The 21,714-nt window shown below is 37.5% G+C and overlaps 1 pseudogene; it reads right to left on the reverse strand.

The window, feature by feature from the left end:
* Positions 1–1,642: 1,642 nt before the first annotated feature.
* Positions 1,643–19,995, reverse strand: LOC131328324 (putative receptor protein kinase ZmPK1; annotated as a pseudogene).
* Positions 19,996–21,714: the final 1,719 nt, after the last annotated feature.

The following is a 21,714-nucleotide window of genomic DNA, read 5'->3' on the forward strand; positions in this document are numbered from 1 at the left end:
CCATATAAAGATTTATAAAAACAAGTATGAGATGGTTTGGACCCATAATAGAACTTAGAGAGAGAGAGAAACAGAGTGCTCTCTTTTCTTTAAGCTTTTTGGCCGCCACCGGATCAAGGCCCGGTCAACCGGCCGGTTGACCAATAATCCAACCGCTACTCCATCCGCCCGACCTTCTGGAACAGCTAGATAGATTTTGGCCCAACTTCAAACGGCCATAATTTCATTGTCTGATATCGAAAACATGCAAATTATATATCGATTTCGAGGTTTTGAAGTCAGCTTTCTAATGACACAAAAATCACATCACGATTCAAAGTACACCAAAAGATGATCAAAAGAGTAACGACTGGTAGCTGTCAGCTAGACAGATTTTGGCTCAACTTCAAACGGTCATAACTTCTTCATCCATATCAAAAACAAGGAAATTATATATCGATTTCGAGGTCTTGAAGTCAACTTTATAATGACACAAAATCACATCACGATTCAAAGCGCACAAAAAATTATAATCAAAAGAGTAATTGCTGGTAGTTGCCAAGATTAGAGGAATATATCAATGAATGTGCCACCTGATATAAAACTTGTGCACAATGAATTTAATCAATATAAACGACATAATTGAAACATCATCATCAAAATCAAATCCCTAACACTATTTCGCAACAACCAATTAGGCATTGCCTCATCAACAACAAACTGTGCAGATTATTGTTTCGAATATTGCGTCAATAACTTTTCCAAGATTTTATTTTGGGCGTTTGACAATTCCCTTGAATTGGCAACACTTTGTTCATCAATAGTTACAGAAAATTGAAGTTCCATTCCAAGAAGGCTTCATGAAAAAAATTAAGAGTAATGAGTGAAGAGTGATAGAAAAAATTAATTGAAGACCATGCTTAGGAGTTTTCAGACCCAAAACGAACAAGACCAAAATGTTCAAAAACACAATCTTGCATTGCTTAGCAAATAAAAATACAATTCCGCATTCTATCGACAATATACCATAGACATGAAAACAAAATGTTCAGACACTCATTATCTAATAGCTAGAGCATATTAGAATGATGCATAAATATTCTAAAGTCTAGAATATGTATATATATATTTAACATGCAATCAATTCCTTTCACAATATCTTAAGGTAAATGCCCAAAGGCTACAATGATTTCATCAAAAAATACAATACAGGAAAGAACCAAAAGTACTAAAACCTAGACACTGGAGCACATTCACTAGGAGGCTCCTGAGCACATACTACCGAGGCAGACCATACATAAATGCAGGGTATCGGACCGTCTCCAATTTTAGAAGTGGAACTCAAAGGGACACCTAGCTCAAATCATAACCATAAGTGCAGATGAAATCAACATCAAACCAGAACAAACAACCTAAACAGGCTAAAAACTTATTCGCCAACCTACCATGCCCATCGGATTTGGGAAAACTAGACCGGTACAATAATCGGACTGGGGAGACCAGCTGGAAGAAACCGAACCAAAGACGGCCAATACAGGAACATCCGGCCAATGAGCTATCGCCAGAGAACGCCACCCCAAAAACTGAAGACCTAATTGAAAGCAAGCATGCATAAAGTGAAAGTCTGAAACCCTATGCTGAGATCCCTTGATTTCAAGTGAATCATTTATCCATCTTTGCCTTTTAATAGTCATCCTTTTTCATGGGCTAGACGCCTCTCTATAACCTGACTCGTGGTGGGTCTTGCATCTTTATCTTCCTCTACACATTCCAATGCCACTTGAACCAGTATTCCCATCTTCCTTAAATCACATTTCCCCTTCATTAGTGGATCGATGATCTATTCAAGCCATAGTTCATTCTCTCTATTCCCATTCATCTTCTCCCTCACCCACTTCACCAGCCCTCTCTGTTCTATCTCCCCTGCATTTCTAGACCCCTGACAACCCGTTGTTATCGGGCTCTATCCCGTGACCATTTCTAGCACCACCACTCCGTAGCAATAAACATTGACCTTGGATGTGATCAGGAAGTTGGAAATCCACTCTGACGCCATGTAACCTCTCGTCCGCCTCACTCTGGAAAAGCTCAAACTCTTTCCACCACCTCTTCTGTTTACTAGCTTGGAGAGGCCGAAACCCGCAACCTTGGGTTGGAAATTAGAGTCCAAGAGAATGTTTTGAGGCTTCACATCGCAACGGAGAACCGACTCCAAACACTCTTCGTGTAGGTAAGCTAGGCCTTTCGCAGAGCCAATCGAGATATCAAACCTTTTCTCCCTATCAAGGGTGCTAGAAATAAGATTCTCTACTAACGATCAGCGCTCCATATACTCATAAACCAATAGCCGATGAATTCCTTCAACGAAGTATCCCCAAATCTCTATCAAGTTCATGTGGTTAACCCTTCCAATGGTGCTCACCTCCGCTAAGAGTTTTGCTTCCCCTTGCTTAGCCTCGTTGAGTCTCTTGATTGCTACAACTCTACGATCGGATAATATGCCTTTGTACAAAACCCCACCACCTCCTCTTCCGATTTCTTTCCTAAATTTTCCAGTCGCGTTCTTCAACTTGTCATAGGTGAATTTCCTAAACTTGCTCACAACTTGAAGGGAACATTGTGCGTCTTCACTCGAACTTTGTTGGGTTTTTGTTTTCCAATTTTTCCCTCGATCGAAATCGACGGAGATTTCGGGAAACAAAGCCAACAACAAAAATAAAGGCGAATGCGGCTTGTCTCCACAAACGGATTTGAGGTTCCTTGCCGTATTTCAGGACTTCACCGGAAAAGAAATGGCAAATGAATGAAATGCTATTTTTTGGTGGTGATGAATTGACTCGTAAAAGAAGACCGTCACCCGCCAATCTTCAAGAACGGAATTGATCCATCGATTGGGCGGAGTGGATTGATGGTTTAGTGAAGTGGGGTGGAGCGGAAAAAAAATAACAAATGGACTTTGTTATTTTTCCAAGGTAGATTTACAATCAAAAAGGACGGATCCCTATCGAAAGTAAGAAAATTAAGTTAATTATACTCCTACTCCTAGTTATAACCCGAATGGGTTGGTAGACAAAAATTTATAACAAAGTTGATTTGTTGAAGGGGTTTACAATGAAGCCAAAAGAGGCTATTTATAGAAAATACAATGTGTAGGAAATAACTTCCTAACTTCTCACTACTCTCCATCATCTTCCAAGTGTCCAAATAACTTCCCACAAACTCCAAAGTGTGTAGGAGCATGCCACTTGTCCAAATAACTTCTCTTCAACCTCAAAGTGTGTAGGACAATGACAAGTGTCTTTTTCAACTTCCAAATGTATAGGAGCATGCCAAGTGTCCTGCACTTTATTAAAATACAAACAAATAAAAACTAGCTATATTATTAATACGAAATAATAAAATAGGAAGCATTCTCATAATTGTCACCTTTCGGTCGATTATCGACAGGCGGTGAAATATGGTACAAACAATGCCCCCCTTATTCATTTGGGTGAAGTGCTAACGTAACCCAAGTGAATAATGAAACTAGTTTTAAATCACCCCTCTGTCGATATCAATGGGTGATAACTCTTTACGGTGTAAACATTTGCCCCCCAACTCTCGAAGAGTTTTAGATAACTTTTACACCAATCATTTCACTTTTCAACTGATATAACAAAACCTTCAAGGCTTAATTAAAACCCACCGTCGAGAAAAACATGCCTCTGTCGATAATTATGGGATGATATTGATTCAGAAATCCCTATCGATGACTTTCCTTAAGTATCCCATTTGCTCATAAATCCTTCCAGTAGGATTTGATGTCTCTCAAGATCATTATAGGCAACAAAAACCAATAAATAAGGGGAAACAAATCAATCGACCCAACTGCCTTCCAATTTAATCCTTTGTCCAATTTTTTCTAACACAAGGCATTAAAAATAACGTGGCAATCAATCCTTTCAGACAAAACTTAAGAAAAGATTAATCCTTTCAGGCAAAACCTTCCAGTGCTTTGTTTTCGAACGAATAAAACTACAAGCCTTCCATACAAGGCTTTGTTTTCCTTCCTATCATATGAATAATATCGATCAAAAATTCATATGGAACATATGGTCGTTCATATCCTGCAGCCATGTTCATACTCCATGGGCAAGTTTTCACCATTCGTAACCCGTATAGATGGAGTGGAGGGACCATTTTCAATATTGATCATTCATGGCCTAAATTAAAAACTCTAGTCGAATTATCCTCATAACTTGACTTGCTTTGAGTTTCACACTTTCGAGCCACATTGGCTCTTCGAAAGATGAGTTTGCCCCCCATGCAAACTCGATATCAAAAGAGGGCTATTTCTCATTTCAATCATCCTTACTAAAATCTGGACGAAGGAAATGTAGATGCCAACAGGACCTTTCAAAATTTTCCGATCGCTAATGATAAACAATGGCCTCTTTTAAAACAGTTGAAAACCATTCAACAATCATAAACTAGAAGGCCTTTTAAGATCATGAGAGGCACCCAAAATCATAATCCCTACTTCTGTTTTCTGGCATTCTTTTGAGTATTCTGCCTTTCCAAACAAAGCCATGAGGGCCTTTAAAAGATAACCGTCTACATCTTGCCGTGTACGTAATTGATTAAGAACCTTTTTTGTGTACAGATTTAAGGCCAAACATCCACATACCACACATGGCCTATTTTTTGGACGAATAATTTAAACTTCAATGCAATGCTTAAAATTCAACTCATTCCCATTGGATCTCTGTTTTTCAACCCCAGAATTGACTAGGGCTAGCCTATCTTTTTGTCTGTGTAGCGGTACACATCGACAAACGTTGGCTTTCCATCAACTATGTAGATGGAGCATGACCCAACAAATCGGCACACGTCGAAACAAACCCTTCTGGGTTTGAAGACTTTTCGTTAGTCTTCAAATGTGTTGGATTTTAAACAGCCTTAAACAATGACCGTTTTTCTATAAAATTATTAACTTGATAATCAATTGAGCACGCCATTCCCTGGTGTGCCAATTAGAATATGATTTCGCCTTAATAAAACAAGGCAAGTACTTTAACGACTGAGAACGCCATTCATTCGGCCAATTCGAGGCCAAATTTCTTATTGAATGGTTTACGAAAACCAACTTTTCAAACCTTATTTTTCTTCTCTTTTTAAGAATGATCCAAGAGTTGGCCAATAAATGGCCGTTATTCCATTTTTGCAAATTGTACAAGTCTTACATGCAACACTTTCATTTTCACATTGATCTTCACCATTACTTCCGATTTAGTAATGATGCCCTCCTTCTAGCGCCAAAATTGTTTTCCAATTTTTCCCTCGATCGAAATCGACGGAGATTTCGGGAAACAAAGCCAACAACAAAAATAAAGGCGAATGCGGCTTGTCTCAACAAACGGATGTGAGGTTCCTTGCCGTATTTCAGGACTTCACCGGAAAAGAAATGGCGAATGAATGAAATGCTATTTTTTGGTGGTGATAAATTGACTCGTAAAAGAAGACCGTCACCCGCCAATCTTCAAGAACGGAATCAACCCATCGATTGGGCGGAGTGGATTGATGGTTTAGTGAAGTGGGGTGGAGCGGAAGAAAAATAACAAATGGACTTTGTTATTTTTCCAAAGTTGATTTACAATCAAAAAGGATGGATCCCCATCGAAAGTAAGAAAATTAAGTTAATTCTACTCCTACTCCTAGTTATAACCCGAATGGGTTGGTAGACAAAAATTTATAACAAAGTTGATTTGTTGAAGGGTTTTACAATGAAGCCAAAAGAGGCTATTTATAGAAAATACAATGTGTAGGAAATAACTTCCTAACTTCTCACTACTCTCCATCATCTTCCAAGTGTCCAAATAACTTCCCACAAACTCCAAAGTGTGTAGGAGCATGCCACTTGTTCAAATAACTTCTCTTCAACCTCAAAGTGTGTAGGACAATGACAAGTGTCTTTTTCAACTTCCAAATGTATAGGAGCATGCCAAGTGTCCTGCACTTTATTAAAATACAAACAAATAAAAACTAGCTATATTATTAATACGAAATAATAAAATAGGAAGCATTCTCATAATTGTCACCTTTCGGTCGATTATCGACAGGCGGTGAAATATGGTACAAACAGTTTTGTACAACAACCACCATACCAAACATAGACAAATGATTTCAACTCCGCCAAATGCAAAGGCGAAGGAAACCATAAACTGCAACGTCCCGTTTTCTTTGGGTTTTTGTATGCTCTATCAAGTAGCAAGTTTTGTTTAATCCTGGGGCAATGTAACCCGATATCTTGTTTTTGATTTGCATATGAAGTGAGAGAGGCTTTGGGCAGTCTTACGTAGAAACATAGTTTTAAATCGCGGTATCGGTCGCCGTCGCGGTATCGGTTGCGGTATATCGGTATCGGGACATATCGGTGATACGTCGCGGGAATCGGGTGTCGCGGTCGTGAATTTTTAAAAATCATCAGCAACATGTATAAAACTTGAAAAATATACTTTTGCCCCAAACATTGGCTTAAATTATCACATTTTAATTAATTTAAGACATGTAATAGCCCATTCTCTTCATGTGAAATATCCGATAATTTATCAAAACCCGCAAGTCAATAAGATTTTACAAATATGAGAAAAATGCAACATTATAAGTTTCGAAATATCGGTTACATACCGATACGTATCGGGAATCGTCCGGTTCGCCTGTGAATTTTAGTCTCACCGTTATACCGGTCTATATCCGAACCGGGAGTCCAAAATACCGGTACGAACCGGCCGATACGAACCGTATCGGCCGATATTTAAAACTATGCGTAGAAAGGAGCCCCAAATGCCGGGGATCTAGATCCGTTAAGCAACCGTGACTTCGGATAACAACTGTAAAAACCAGATTCGCGGTGATACGGGAAAATGAAGCCGGAGCATTTACAGTTTTGTAAGCATATATACTTCCTCACACCTTTCCAAGGTGTAATTATCGTAGGAATTGATATCGTTGCCGTAGAATTCGACATTAGGAAGTTTGATGAAACTGGATTTGGTAGCATTACAAGAGAGGTTGAACTCCGGTTCACACCCGAGAGACCAATCTGTAAGGTTTTTTGCCTTGTACCTGATGACAATCTATATCTATACTACTTTCAAATGTACGAAGTAAATTGCTAATCCCCACCCCCCGGACACACACACCCCCCGGCCCCACCTCTCTTTTCCCATTATACCCCCGCCTCTCTCTCTCTCTTTCTTTTCTTTCTTTCTTTTTTTACCATTTGTTTCTTCTTCTTTTTTTTTCTTTTCTTTTCAGTTTCAGTTTTTTTTTTTCGTTTTTTTTTCAATTTCATTTTTTTTCATTTTATTTCCTTTTCTTTCTTTTCAGTTTGAATTTTTTTTTCTCTTTAATAATAGGTTCAAGTCTAATTCTAGGCTTTGTAAAGTAATTGAGAGAAAAAAAAGTGTTTCAATTGATCATGTTTATCCGACTATTTTATTTTTATTTTTTTTGTCCTTTATAGATTAAAAAATATAGTTACTAAAATAAGTGTTTCAATTTTCAATCCGTTTGAACTGGTGCAAAGTTGTTATTTTTCTGATCATTTCATCCTAAATGGTCCTAATAAATTTTTGACTCCAAGGCCTTTCAATGGACACCCTAAGAGAGTTTTGAAACTAAATAATGAGTCTTAGGGTATTTGTTGAAAGGCTTTAAACCAAAAAATTTATTATGACCATTTAAAATAAAATAATAAAAAAAACGATCCTTGCTCTGATTTAACTGAATTAAAAATTAAAGCACTTAATTAATTCTTCAATTATATTTTTAAATATACAAAGGGTGTATTTATAGAAATTAAATAAATGAGGTATAAGTAAATAAAAAATTAAATTAAAAAGTAAGGGGACCCGGGGGCTCTGCTGCCCTCATTGGCACAGTAGCCCTTATGAAGCCCCTAAAACGTTTCCGTTTTAGTTATAAAAAAAATAGAAACCAGCCATTTGCAATCCTATGGAGTAGAGACGTGATTTGAAGCAACATACTACTGAATCAGTTAAGAGGATTTATGCTAAATAATGGTTAACAAATTTATTAAATTGTACTATAATTAAAAAAAAGTAATCCTAAATATAACATTTGTATTTTGGATTAGTATGTCGTTTGCAAAATACATTTCGTAATTAGTTCCCGAACACTAATTGTAATCTTAATGAATTTTTTGCTTTACGGCTTTCACGAGCAACCTAAGACTCATTATTTAGTTTTAGGACTCTCTTAGGGTTAGGGTGTTCATTGAAAGGCCTTGGAGCCAAAAATTTATTACGACCATTTAGGATGAAATGATCAGAAAAATAACATCTTTGCACTGGTTCAAATGGATTGAAAATTGAAACACTTATTGTCGTTTCTATATTTTTTAATCTATAAAGGACAAAAAAAATAAAATAAAACAGTCGTATAAACATGATCAATTGAAACACTTTTTTTTCTCAATTACTTTACAAAGCCTAAAATTAGACTCAATCTATTATTAAAGAGAAAAAAAATTCAAACTAGAAAGAAATAAAATGAAAAAAAAAAATTAAAGTGGAAAGAAAAGGAAAAAAAAAGAAACAAAGAAGAAACTGGAAAGAAGGAAGGAAAGAAAGAAAGAAAGGAAGAAAAGGAAGAGAGAGAGAGAGAGAGAGAGAGGGGGGGTAATTTCGGGAAAGGGAGGTGGGGCCGGGGAGGGGGGTGTGTCGGGGGGGGGGAGTAGCAGCTCTCATGTACGAAGGTGTTTCCTACTTTTGATTTTTCATAAATGTCCCAATCACTTGCAATTAATACCTGCCCCATCCTATGTCTCTTTCCAAAATACCCTTAACCACCAGTACCTTTTGACGTTTTTGGAAGCAAAAACCAACTGGTTCGTTACATGACAGTTCGGAAGGTTGGGAGTTCGCACCTATTAAAAAGAGCTGCTTGCTTAATTCACGCCGAAGCATATAGGCGCCCCCAACGGACATCAGTTTGTATCTTCGTGCCTTACAACCTTTCAATCGAAAGAGTAATAAATCTCGCGCTCGAATAAAATCTTCCATGACAGCAAGCGACAAAAGATCTGACTGAATGCAGGTTCATCTGTGTGTGTGTGTGTGTGTTGGGATTGAGTGGTTTTTCTTGAACAATAAACATATTCTTGTGCCACAGAAGTTTGACATATTGCCGCTCCCAGGTTAAAACACCCTGCGCATGCTAGCCCCGCAAATAAGTGAATTGAGCACTAGTACCCCCTTGTGCGGTGGACGACGATCCCCTGGATAAATTAATAGTGCAGAGTGCAGAGTGCAGACCTATTGGAACTTACTTCTTAAATGCCGTAGTCCCTAGACTCCCTACTGGTATTGTTTGAAGTCTCCTTCTTTGTTAAATTTTCTTTGTTTTAATGAATCCAATAGGTGATTTACTTCTCCAGTTTGAAAATAAAAACATGTGTGATTGTTCATCGCCGCGCTCTCTCATCTTGTTTTCCATGAAATTTTTGTATGTTATTAGTAGACTTGATTTCACTGTGCGTATTTTGTATTGTGGTTATGACCTATTGTTATCAAGTCATCAATTGATCTTCATTACATACAAACGACAATTCAAGCTCCATCGGAGAAAATTCAATAATAATTGTATGCATGATGACAAAAGTTGCACGGCAAACCAACTATATGCATATGCATTTTAAGGGGAAAAAAAAAGATTATGATATCAATATATTACTTCTCACGGCCAAGTCCAAATAGATCCAAAGTTTTAGGCCTTTTCGTTTCATTTACTTCCGGACTTCAGTTTCTAATAAAAAATGAATTTGCCAACAATTATAATTTCATCCAACAATGCTACCATAGATGCCAAGAAATGAATAAACTTTTGTTTTCCAAAGTTATACAGTAAGAACATCGAAGAAAATGAAAAAGGCAGCCTTCGAAATAAATGGTAACTGGCCCATTGAAGAGTATATGATACAGGAAATTGATGAGCAAGTGCAATTCTAAGGATCCTAAAGTTCAGCCTCATCTATACAGGTAAGTGCTACGTCTACTTCTTCTTCGGATATTTGTATAGAACTCAAATTATAATTAGGAACTTTGACACGGCCGTAGAGGTTGGCAAGATCATGGGTATTGTTGCCGATCAAAAAAAGGAAAAAAAAAAGATCATGGGAATTGTTTAAAAAGGGAATGAAGATAGTCACATAAACAGATTTGCAGGAATAAAAGCTAGGGACTTTGTTGTAGTTCCTGCTTGATTTGGTCCACGATTTCTGGGAGATTTAGTAAGGGATTAGCGACAAGAGAAAAAGGCAGTGGGTTTGTCAAAAGTTCAAGCTGCATTTGGGGCATGCATATATAGGCCTTAGGTGGTGGTTCATTTTTTCAAGTTTTTAAGGACTGAGCTAAAGAGCAATTTGGGAAGATTTGGCGGTCTTTGGAGTTTTTGGTTGGGTAGGAATGACATTGCTTGCAATGGGACAATCTGGGTTGCATGGGATGCTTTTGTGGAGCTACGAAATGTAAGGAGTGCATATAAAGAGTATCCATCCAATATTTCATCTATGTTCTTGAAGGGGTAAAAGCTTTTAAATAACCGAGAATAAAATCCAGGTCTTTGGGTGATTGCAACTGAAGGCTACTCTATCATGGCTAACGAATTCGGTGCTGGAACTATGGGTCAAGATGTCGTATGCTTATGTCTTAGTTTGTATGGGGGATCATCTTTCGGTTGGTGTGTTACCAACTTTCTGTAGGTTTTGGCAAGCACCTGATTGGTCGAAAGGTTTGTACTAACTTAGTTGGAATATTTTTTTTCCATATTGATGCTAATTGTCACTTTCCTTATTAGCTTGTTGTCATATCTACTTAATAAAATTCTTCTTCTTATCCTCCCCAAAAATTTATAAACGTCATACAACCTTTCTCCTGTGATATTATTCCCCCTACGGCCATACTTTGTGGCATGGGTACTGTTTGATTTGTCTCTGCTTTTTCTAATCCTAATAGTAGCTATTTAATTACACTTGATATGGGAAAGCATGAAAGAAGTCAAAGCCGATTTTTATTATGCTTTAAATTATTGCCTCGTGTGATGTTTCCAATATGTGTTGCTGGTTATACGAAACTTTTATAGTGGACTCACCGTGCGGTGCTTGCATTATCTCTTTTCTTTACACTTAGCACACATCTAATATGAAGCCATCACGTTCAAAATCAATGAATTGTATTTCTATGCCGGATGAATCCAACTAGAAATCCATGTCAGCTATGATTTGTGGGTTGGCAAATGTTTTTGACGCGGCGGAATTCACGAGAGACTAGTTAGCGTACTAGTCCAAACGAGATAAACAACTCGTCGCAACGAGCAATTCTTGCGCACAAGAAAGAAAGAGAAAATCTCTGCAATATTATTGATAAAAGTTTAAAAGTCCCCTTAATTGAATAGGTTACAGCCCTTTTTATAAGACCCTAACCCTAGAAATCCTACTGTAAAAGAAATAATAAATCATGCCAAAACAAGCGGCATTAAATAAAAGATATTTCCTAATTAATTAAAATAAAATCCTAATTCTTGTAGACCAAGAATCCTAATAAAGGCAGAAATCAAAATCAAACTGAATACGGAAAGTTAATAATTCTAACCTAAATGAAAATATTCCTAGCTAAAATCTTATTCTAAAACAATAAAAATAAAATACAAAAACTCTCCATTTTTGTCCTACATCAGTCTCCTTTTCTTCAAAAGAACTCACCCTCGAGTTCTCATTAGAAACTTGCCATCTGCCTTTCCAAATAAATAAATATTTGGAATACTTCAACTTCTCGCTCGTCTTCCAATAAAAGTACACTCGCCAAGATAGTTTTTTTGCACACTTCAATTGATTGACAATTTTCACAATACGAGAATTGAGTGAAAACTCAAACTGCTCCAACCCAAGAAAATCAATAAATTGAACGTCATGCAGAAATTCCAATTTTTCTTTATGTTGATCCATAGCAGAATTAATTGGTACATCATGTATGAATGATGTAGCATTAAGAGATCTTGTACCAAATTCACCATTGGGACCACTCATACTTCCGTGTGGCTCACAAGGCTCAATATTAGGGAAGACATCATCATGTCGAGAAATTATAGGTCCTGATTTATGACTTTCCTCTTCCTTTGGTTCTCGTACTTGATACAATGTTGCGATATTTTCATCCTTGCTTGCAATTACCTCATTGATTGCACCTCCATCTAAATCCAACCGATGTTCGAGCATAGGGGCACTCAAACATTCCTCTTTGCCACCAACTTCTTCATCACCAGCTTCTTCTTCGTCACCAAGTTCAATCCGTTCTCCCTCCTCTTTTGCAACTTCTTCAACATCTTTGACAATAATGGTTGTATTCTGTTGCTTTGGCCCATATTTTTCCTTCAGTAATTCCTCATAGTTCCAGGGCAAAAATCTCTCCACCAAAAGTTTTTTAATTCTCGACCATGCATGAATTCGACGCTTGCCCAATCGATCTCTTGACGATTGTAATTTTAACCACCATTGTAGCGCCGGGCCCGTAAGCTTCAATAATAAAAACCTCCACCTTTGTTCAAAAGGAGTTTTCGTATACTCAAAAAAATCATCAATGTCCAATATCCAATCCAAACGATCTTCAAAAAATTCAAGACCACTAAATTTTGGCAACTTATTGTAATACTTGAAATTTGTTTGTCGCTTTATCGACTGATAATCATCATGGCCCTCGAATAACTCGCCTTCAAATTCATTCCTACTATCGTAGTGATAATAAGAATATCCTCCGGAGACGTTTTGGTGAATAGGTTGGTTGCGGGCAAATCCCTCAACGCGGTTCCTATTCTGGTTAAGAGGTTGGCGATGGGCAAATCCCAATGCGCGATCCTTCTCAACCCTTTCTGGCCTTTGGCGAATTTGTAGAGTCAACCCATGCAGTAAATCACGGATCTCTACAAACTGAGTGCGAGTATCTTGACGGATTTCGGCTAACTGAGTGCTTCGATCCTTCATTTGTGTTCAGGTATCCTCCATCATCTTCCTTAGGTCAGCACGCCCACGACCAACGTCAATGGGTGTGTCTTCAACTTTGTTTGGTGACATCGAACCAGGCAAAGCCTTGCTCTGATACCACTTGACGCGGCTGAATTCACGAGAGACTAGTTAGCGTACTAGTCCAAACGAGATAAACAACTCGTCGCAACGAGCAATTCTTGCGCACAAGAAAGAAAGAGAAAATCTCTGCAATATTATTGATAAAAGTTTAAAAGTCCCCTTAATTGAATAGGTTACAGCCCTTTTTATAAGACCCTAACCCTAAAAATCCTACTGTAAAAGAAATAATAAATCATGCCAAAACAAGCGGCATTAAATAAAAGATATTTCCTAATTAATTAAAATAAAATCCTAATTCTTGTAGACCAAGAATCCTAATAAAGGCAGAAATCAAAATCAAACTGAATACGGAAAGTTAATAATTCTAACCTAAATGAAAATATTCCTAGCTAAAATCTTATTCTAAAACAATAAAAATAAAATACAAAAATTCTCCATTTTTGTCCTACATCAGTTTTGAGTGTGCTTCTTGATGTGTTTCAATAGTCGGTACTAAAGTAAACTACTTGAAGTTACATCTCTTTAGATAGCTGTTGCAATGAAGTCAATAAGTATCTTGTTGTCTGTCAAATTTGAACACTTTTTTAATCATGATCAATCTTTTTCTCTAATAGTGTGGGAAAATTTCCTTTCTATGTACACAAAAAATTGTGTTTGGGATTGGCCTTAATGTATGTGATTAATAAATTTATACACATTAGCTCATAGCTCATTTTGTCTGAAACCTAGAGCTTCTAAGTTTTGCCACCAAGGACACTTGCATATTCATTACCATGTACCTTTTCTATGAACTCCTTGCACGTATAAATCCATGTGCGAACCACGTGCTTAAACACTAGTAGCATAAAAAGTCTGTAAAAGATTATTGGAACAAAAGTTTTTCATGGGAATCAAGGATTCAAAGAGCATTAATGGAACTGCATATATCAAGATGGAAGTCCTACCAAACACAATTTACAAATTTTATAGAGTCATGTCATTCTAAAGCTGATTAAAATACATGAAAACAATACGACTTATCTCAGGCGAGCATAAGTTGAGTTGGGCAGGTTGAAGGTATATTTTTCAACCAACTCATACTTGGCGGCTTGACAATTTTCTAACTCATCGCCACCGCTAATCTAACGATCTTTAAAACTAGAAATTTGGTTGGCTTTTTGGGAGTTCAACTCAACAGTTTAGGCGGGTTTAGAGAAAACTTCACTCTATATGTTTCTTACAACTTTTTTAATATTAACTCATCAAAAATCAAATAAGGTGGGGAACGTAAGCTTACTAGGGTAAGTTTGGATTTTTCTTTATTTTTCCCTCATAAACAAGTATAGTGAGGTACACTTTAGCATTGGTATGTTAGTATCCTATTATCTATCATTTCACACATGTAGGTGTAGCAAATTTGGTCGGGTTAAAAGCAGTTAGAGAAATTTTATAGGTAGCCAAACCAACCTGCAGCTTAAAATTTGTGTTTTCCCACATAACACAATTCGCGTGCTCATGATTTTGGGCGCATGTCGGGTCGGTTTGGCTTGTTGATTGGATTTTTCGCCGGCCCCTAATTTATAAATCAGAAATCCTAGCCGTACCGACCAATTTCAAACCGAAACCGTACCGACGGCCGCTCCGGGCTGTCTCCGGCCACCGGACGGCCGATCCGAGCCGTTCAAAAATTCTAAAAAAAAAAACCGAGTGGCCCTACGCGGGAATAAACGGCATCCGATGTGTGTAGGGTGGTTAGATCGAGTATCCTATTTTTCGTGTATACTCGTTTATATATGTATACGCGAAAAATAGGGTACTCGATCTAACCACCCTACATACATCGTATGCCGTTTATTCTCGCGTGAGGCCCCTCGGTTTTTTTTTTTAGAATTTTTGAACGGCTCGGATCGGTCGTCCGGTGGCCGGAGACAGCCCGGAGCGGCCGTCGGTACGGTTTCGGTTTGAAATTGGTCGGTACGGCTAGCACTTCTCTTTATAAATTTAGAAATTCTGGAAACATTACCCGGCCGGGTAAACAAGAGCATCTCCGACCAGCATTGGTTGGTTTGTAGTATATACTGGCCCCTATTATCTATCATTTGTAGGATTTATGGGGTGTAGTATGTTGCTTTGTAATTTATAGTGGGGTTGAGGTTGAGGTTGAGGTTGAGGTTGTGAATACATATATAGGGATTGAGAGAGACTTATTCATAGCGGGGTGAATAATAAGTTGTTTATAGCGGGATGAATAAGGACTTTCCAAAATACATGGTCCGAATTTTAAACAAACTTTTTTGGGAAAATTATTTACGGAACCCTTTGTAAATAAGTTTTTCTCATAGAGATCAAGCCCTACACACGAGTGTAATAAGAAGATCTGTGAACATCAACCAATTACTTTTGGGTAATTGGGTCTCCAATATGGAGACAACACTTTTATTTTGGAGACTAAATCTCTAAAAAGAACGATGGGTCCCTCAAACATTTTTCCAAAAAATTAAGAGTGAAAAAATTACAAAATTTTCTCTGAATATGTCACATCCATTCTCTATTTTGCAGGTTTGGAGATGAGTTGGAGATGCTCTTTTTGATCGTAATTGATCATTTTGTGAGGTTTTCAAGTTAATTGTCTAAATTTATCGGACATCGACAATAATATGGTCAGACTTTCTTGGTCTAGGAAAATTTGACCGTCTAGTATGATTTTCGCACTCCGCAAAATTAACAAACGGGGGGTGCGATAATCCCTTAGAATTACTATAGTTCTTGATATGAATACAATTCTCCAAGACCTTTTACCACTTCTGTAGGAAAATTGACTAGTTGACTAGTGGGCGGCTAAATTTCAAAAAAAAAAAAGACTCGTGGGCGGCTTAATTTCAAAAAAAAAAAACTCATGGGAGACTAATAAGTGATGACCATTCTAATGTCCTGTTTGGGTCAACCCTTAAATAATGCCCGTCTTTGAGTAACTTCTTCTAATAATTAGCTTTTCTACGCTTGTTTGGATAAAACAGTTGGTGCGAGTAATTGTAAAAAACGGAAAACAAGATACTGATGGGTTTTTGCCTTGTACATGATGGAGAGTTGGCCAACAATAGCAAAAAAAATGGTCTGTAAAAGATTATTGTAAAAAAAAATTTGTATCATAGTGAAAACACCCTTGTATCCCGTGTGGTATGATTAGGCAATAATCAAAACCACGTAAATTACAAATTTTACAGAGCGTCATTCTAAAGCTATTTAAAATATAAAAAATTAGAGGCCGGCTCTCTTTTTTAGGTTCGTTTTGATCCCTACCCTGAATATTATTCCCGAACCTAAATAGGCTCGGTTTTGTTGCATTAAGACTTTTTTGCCCAAATCAACTGCTCCTGTGATCATTTCCTCTGCTCCACTCACTCTCTCTCTAAACCACTCCCACCCCTGGCACTCACTCTCTCTCTAAACCACTCCCACCCCTGGCACTCTCTCTCTCTCTAAAGCACTCCCAGCAATACCAAAACCTCTCCTTGTTTCTCTCCCTCACTCCACCGATGGAGCAGCTTCGACCACCTCTGCCACCGTCGTCTCCTCTTCGACGTCGCTGTCACGCCGCCACGCTCGGTCCTTCGCCACATCATTGGCGGAGATCGACGAGACCATGAACAGCAACTAGAGCTCTTCGAGTCAAGATCTGACTTCGTCACCGCCCTCTGCGGCGATGACGACGTTCTAAATCCTTCGCTGATCACAATGGCCAGAGTTTTGAAAGCGTCGCCGGAGTCGAGAGACTCAATTTTGATAAGTATCGATCTCGATCTATTAGATCTAGTTTTGACTCAGAATTTTTGAGGAAATTAATGACAGTTTCGTCGTTGAGCTCTACGAGTTGAGCTGCTTCTAGTCGCCATAGATGGGGCTGTGATTGCGTCCGTTTGAAAGGAGTAGTGATTTTAAAGCCCAATAGTCTACGCAGATGAAGTAAATGAAACAAGAAATTGATGCGGAAAATGTGTCCATAGATTTGAGAAAATTGCATTTGAAACCCCATGGTATAACGCAAATCCCAACTTCAACAACGTATTTTCAGTTTGTTCAACTTAAACCTTGTACTGTTAATGAAAAAGAATTTTTGATGTGAAAATAATTTGTGTCAAAACAAATGGAGCCTAACAAGAGCATCTCCAACATGTAATTTATTTTTGTTCAATTTTTATTTGTGTGTATAGTTTCTATGAGAACTGTGTATTTTTCTATGAGAACTGTGTATTTTTCTATGAGAACTGTCTATGAGAATTGTGTATTTTTCTATGAGAACTCCGTATTTTTCTATGAGAATTGTATATTGTTCATGAGAACTGTCCATTAGAACCGGGTATTTTCTATGAGAACTATATATTTTTTATGAGAACCGTATATTTTGGTGTGTGATAAAACTATGTGAACTGTGTATTTTTCAATCCACATAGTCTAGTTCTCATAACCAATTCACAAAGCTAGTTCTCTACAAGAACAGTCAATTCTCATAGTCAATTCTCATAGAATTAACTATGAAAACTGGCAGTTCTCATAGAACTGATTATGAGAATTGACAGTTCATATAGCCAGTTCTCATAGTTCAGTTCACATAGTCAGTTCTATGAGACTTGGCAGTTAAAAATTCATTTCTAAATCAATTTATTTCCTATGTAAACTATTACTTTTTTACTTTAATTACTTTTTAAGACATGGCGGTGAGAACATTTATAACTATATTTGATTTTGATTACCTTTTTGTTTTTGTTTAATTTTTATTTGTGTGTATTTTCTATGAGAACTGTGTGTTATTCATGAGAACTGTCTATGAGAACTGTATATTTTCCTATGAGAACTGTGTATTTTTCTATGAAAATGTGTATTGTCCATCAGAACTGTCTATTAGAACCGTGTATTTTCTATGAGAACTATATATTTTTTATGAGAATTGTGTATTTTAGTGTGTGGTAAGACTATGTAAATTGAGTGAACTATGTATTTTTAGTTCACATAGTCCAGTTCTCATAACTAGTTCACAAAGTTAGTTCTCTATGAGAACTGTCATTTCTCATAGCCAATTCTCATAGAACTAACTATGAAAACTGGCAGTTTTCATAAAACTGACTATGAGAATTGGCAGTTCACATAGTTAGTTCTCATAGCTCAGTTTAAATAGCCAATTTTCTATGAGAACTGAGCAGTTCTCAGTTCTCATAGAACTGATTATGAAACTTAACAGTTCTCGTAGCCAGTTAACATAGCTAAGAGTATTTTTGTCCGAAATAATATGATTCAGGAATTGATTCTAAAAATATAGCTCTCATAGCCTCATTTCTCACAGCCATAGTTCAAGGGTATTTTTGTCCAAAATAATATGTTAACTCGGGTTATGTGAATCGGCGGAAATATTTTTTCTGAAATATTATGTTAACTGGCTATGAGAATTGGCAGTTCTCATAGCCAGTTCACATAGACAAGGGCATTTTTGTCCACAATAATATGGTTCAGGAGTTGATTATAAAAATATAAATTTTACTAAAAATAAACATGTATACAAAAAGTTAAGAAGAATGGGTAAAATAGTAAAAATGCATAAAAAGTCAAGAAAAGGGACTGAAATGAAGAAAAAATATTTTTGTCAGGACTAAATTAAGTCCGAACCTACTTTTTAAGGTCGGCCTAAAAATTCCCCCCTTTTTTCTATCATTTTACGCATATAGTGAATTTGGTTGGGTTAGAGGCAGTTAGAGAAATTTTATTGGCAGCCAAACCAATCCGCTTAAAATTTTTAGGTGTAGCGAATTTGGTCGGGTTAAAGGTGGTTAGAGAAATTTTATCGGCAGCCAAACCAATCCGCTTAAAATTTGTATTTTCCCATAACACCCCGTCCACTCATGATTTTCGGCACATGTTGGATCGGTTTAACAGGTTGATTGGATTTTCCGCCGTCGCCTAATTTAAATTTCTAAACTCTGGAAACATTACCCGGGTAAACAAGAGCATCTCCGACCAGCATTCTCCACGGGATAATCATAATTACACATCGGATTGGGCCCGCAAACTCCATGGATCTTGCACGGCTGACTTATGGCTTGCCAAGAAACTCTCCATATCCTCCTCCCCTCATCCAAACTACACAATCTCACATTCACATCCACATCCATTCCGAAGCTTTAAACTCCAAACCATCACTGGATCTGAAATACCCAGATGAATCAAACGCCGCAATTCAACTATCATTGTAAAGGGTCCGACCCGCCTGCCAGCTGTTCAGCCATGGATCAGGCCAGTAAATGGCCGAAACACACGGCCCATGAAATAGTAAAAGGGATGACGTTATCGTCCTGGAAAAACTGGGAGTAAAACCCAGATGACAAATTGTTACGGCTTGAAACGAGTTTTGAATTTCGGGTCATGGGTTGGTTTGGAAGAAGGGTATCCGTTGGCGAATCAAAGCTTTCCCAAATTGAACCATTTTGAATTCGAAGAACGAGGTTTCAGGTACTTAGAAGCTGTAATTGAAGTGGGGACAGTGATTTGCACCTTGTTTGGTTCACAAGTTTAATTCATCTCATTTTTCTTTCTACACGTTCCTCAATACATTTTTCTCTCGATTTCTTTCTACTCATTATCATTCATTACATCAAAAATAAATTTCAAAAATACAAACCGAACAAGGTCTTGGTGTTTGCGGACCAGACTGTGAATTGGGCTGCGTTGGTTAGTATGAGGTTGCCGGATTTGAGGAGAGAGAGTTTGGAGCGTTTTCCGTTTGATGGGTTGGTCGCGATTGGCCATTCAAACGGCGGTGAAATTGCTGTCGGATGTGGGTTCAGTGAACCATATGGAAAAGCAATAGGCATTTTCGCCCACGGAATGAAAGCCGGCGGTGAAGATTCCATTTGGTGAAATTAGAACCTCGATCGGAAACAGAGAGGGATGAGGATGTGGGTAACGTATCATGTGGTGATGAAATTGAAAACACAGGTAGTGATGATAGGAGTAGGGAAATGAGGAGATTAGAATTGGGATATCTACCATTGTTGAGTGTTTCTCATTTGTTGGATTTATGGGTATAGCATGTTGTTTTTGTACTACTCCTAGTTTATAGTGGGATTGGGGTTGTGAATACATATATAAAGATCGAGAGAGACTTATTCATGGCGGGATGAATAAACTATTTACAGCGAGGGTGTTTCTGGACCGTTCAAAACACTTTAGTGGGATTGGAGTTGTGAATACATATATAGAGATCGAGAGAAACTTATTCATGGTTGGGTGAATAAGCTGTTTATAGCGGGGGTGTTTCTGGACCGTCCAAAAGTATTTTGAACGATCCGAATTTTAAACAAAATTTTTTTGAGAAAGGGTTATTTACGGAAACCTCCGTAAATATGTTTTTCTCATAGAGATCAAGCACTACACATGAGTACAGTGTAAGAAGATCTGTGAACATCCACCAATTACTTTTAGGTCTCCAATATGGAGACAACACTTTTATTTTGAAGACCAAATCTCTAAAAAGAACGATGGATCCTTCAAACATTTTTCCAAAAAGTAAAGAAAAAAGTGGAGAAATTACAAAATTTTCTCTCAATATGTCACATCCATTATGTATTTTTAAGATTTGGAGATGGGTTGGAAATGCTCATTTTGATCGTAATTGATCATTTTGTGATGTCGTCAAGTTAAATTTATCGTACATCGACAATAATATGATCAACTTTGTTGGTCTTGAAAAGTTTGACCGTCTAGTATTGATTTTCGCACTCTCCAAAGTTAACAATACCGGGGGTGTGAAAATCCCTTAAAATTATCTAGCTTCTTTCCTTCCGGAGAAATAATTCTTGATATACAATTCGCCAAGATCTTTTCTCCAGTACTACTTCTGTAGGAAAATTGACTTATGGGCGGCTAAATTTCGAAAGCAAAAAAAAAAAAAAGGCTCGTCGGTGCTAAATTTCAAAAAATAAAATAAAAATCTCATGCAAGACTAATGAGTGATGACCATTCTAATGTCCTGTTTGGTCAATCCTTAAATAATATCCCGTCTTCGAGTAACTTCTAATAATTAGCTTTTCTACCCTTGTTTGGATAAAACAATGGCAGATGATAAAGCCACGACACATAATGCTGTTGGGATTAAAACGTAGAAGCACCTAAGAACCGAGATTCAAATACAACCACAATCGCAACCAATGAAAATACGATGAAAAATAAAATAGAGACACACGCAAGAATTACTTGGTTCGGCAATAGCACGCCTACTCCACGGAGAGGATCCCGTTTTTTCACTATGAGAGAATTATTACAAGAGAACACCCGAGTTTGAAAACCCAAACCCAACTCCTTATACACCCACTCTCACCAAGAACCCACTCTCACATCAAGTACAAGACTTGAATTTTACACTTGCACACACACTGTTTTCACCTCACTCTCTGCCCCTAAAAACACCTTCATCCATGCCAATATATAAGCACCCATCAACCCTTATAATAATAACATTATACATGTTCCAAAGAAGAAGATGGAAAGACACGGCATAAAGAAGCAACAGCTAGCATTCTAGCACTTCGGGACTCCACGAGGATAACAAACCATGTGCAAGCAGCAATTGA

The sequence above is a fragment of the Rhododendron vialii genome, chromosome 6a (assembly GCF_030253575.1).
Source record: "Rhododendron vialii isolate Sample 1 chromosome 6a, ASM3025357v1".
Taxonomy (NCBI): domain Eukaryota; kingdom Viridiplantae; phylum Streptophyta; class Magnoliopsida; order Ericales; family Ericaceae; genus Rhododendron; species Rhododendron vialii.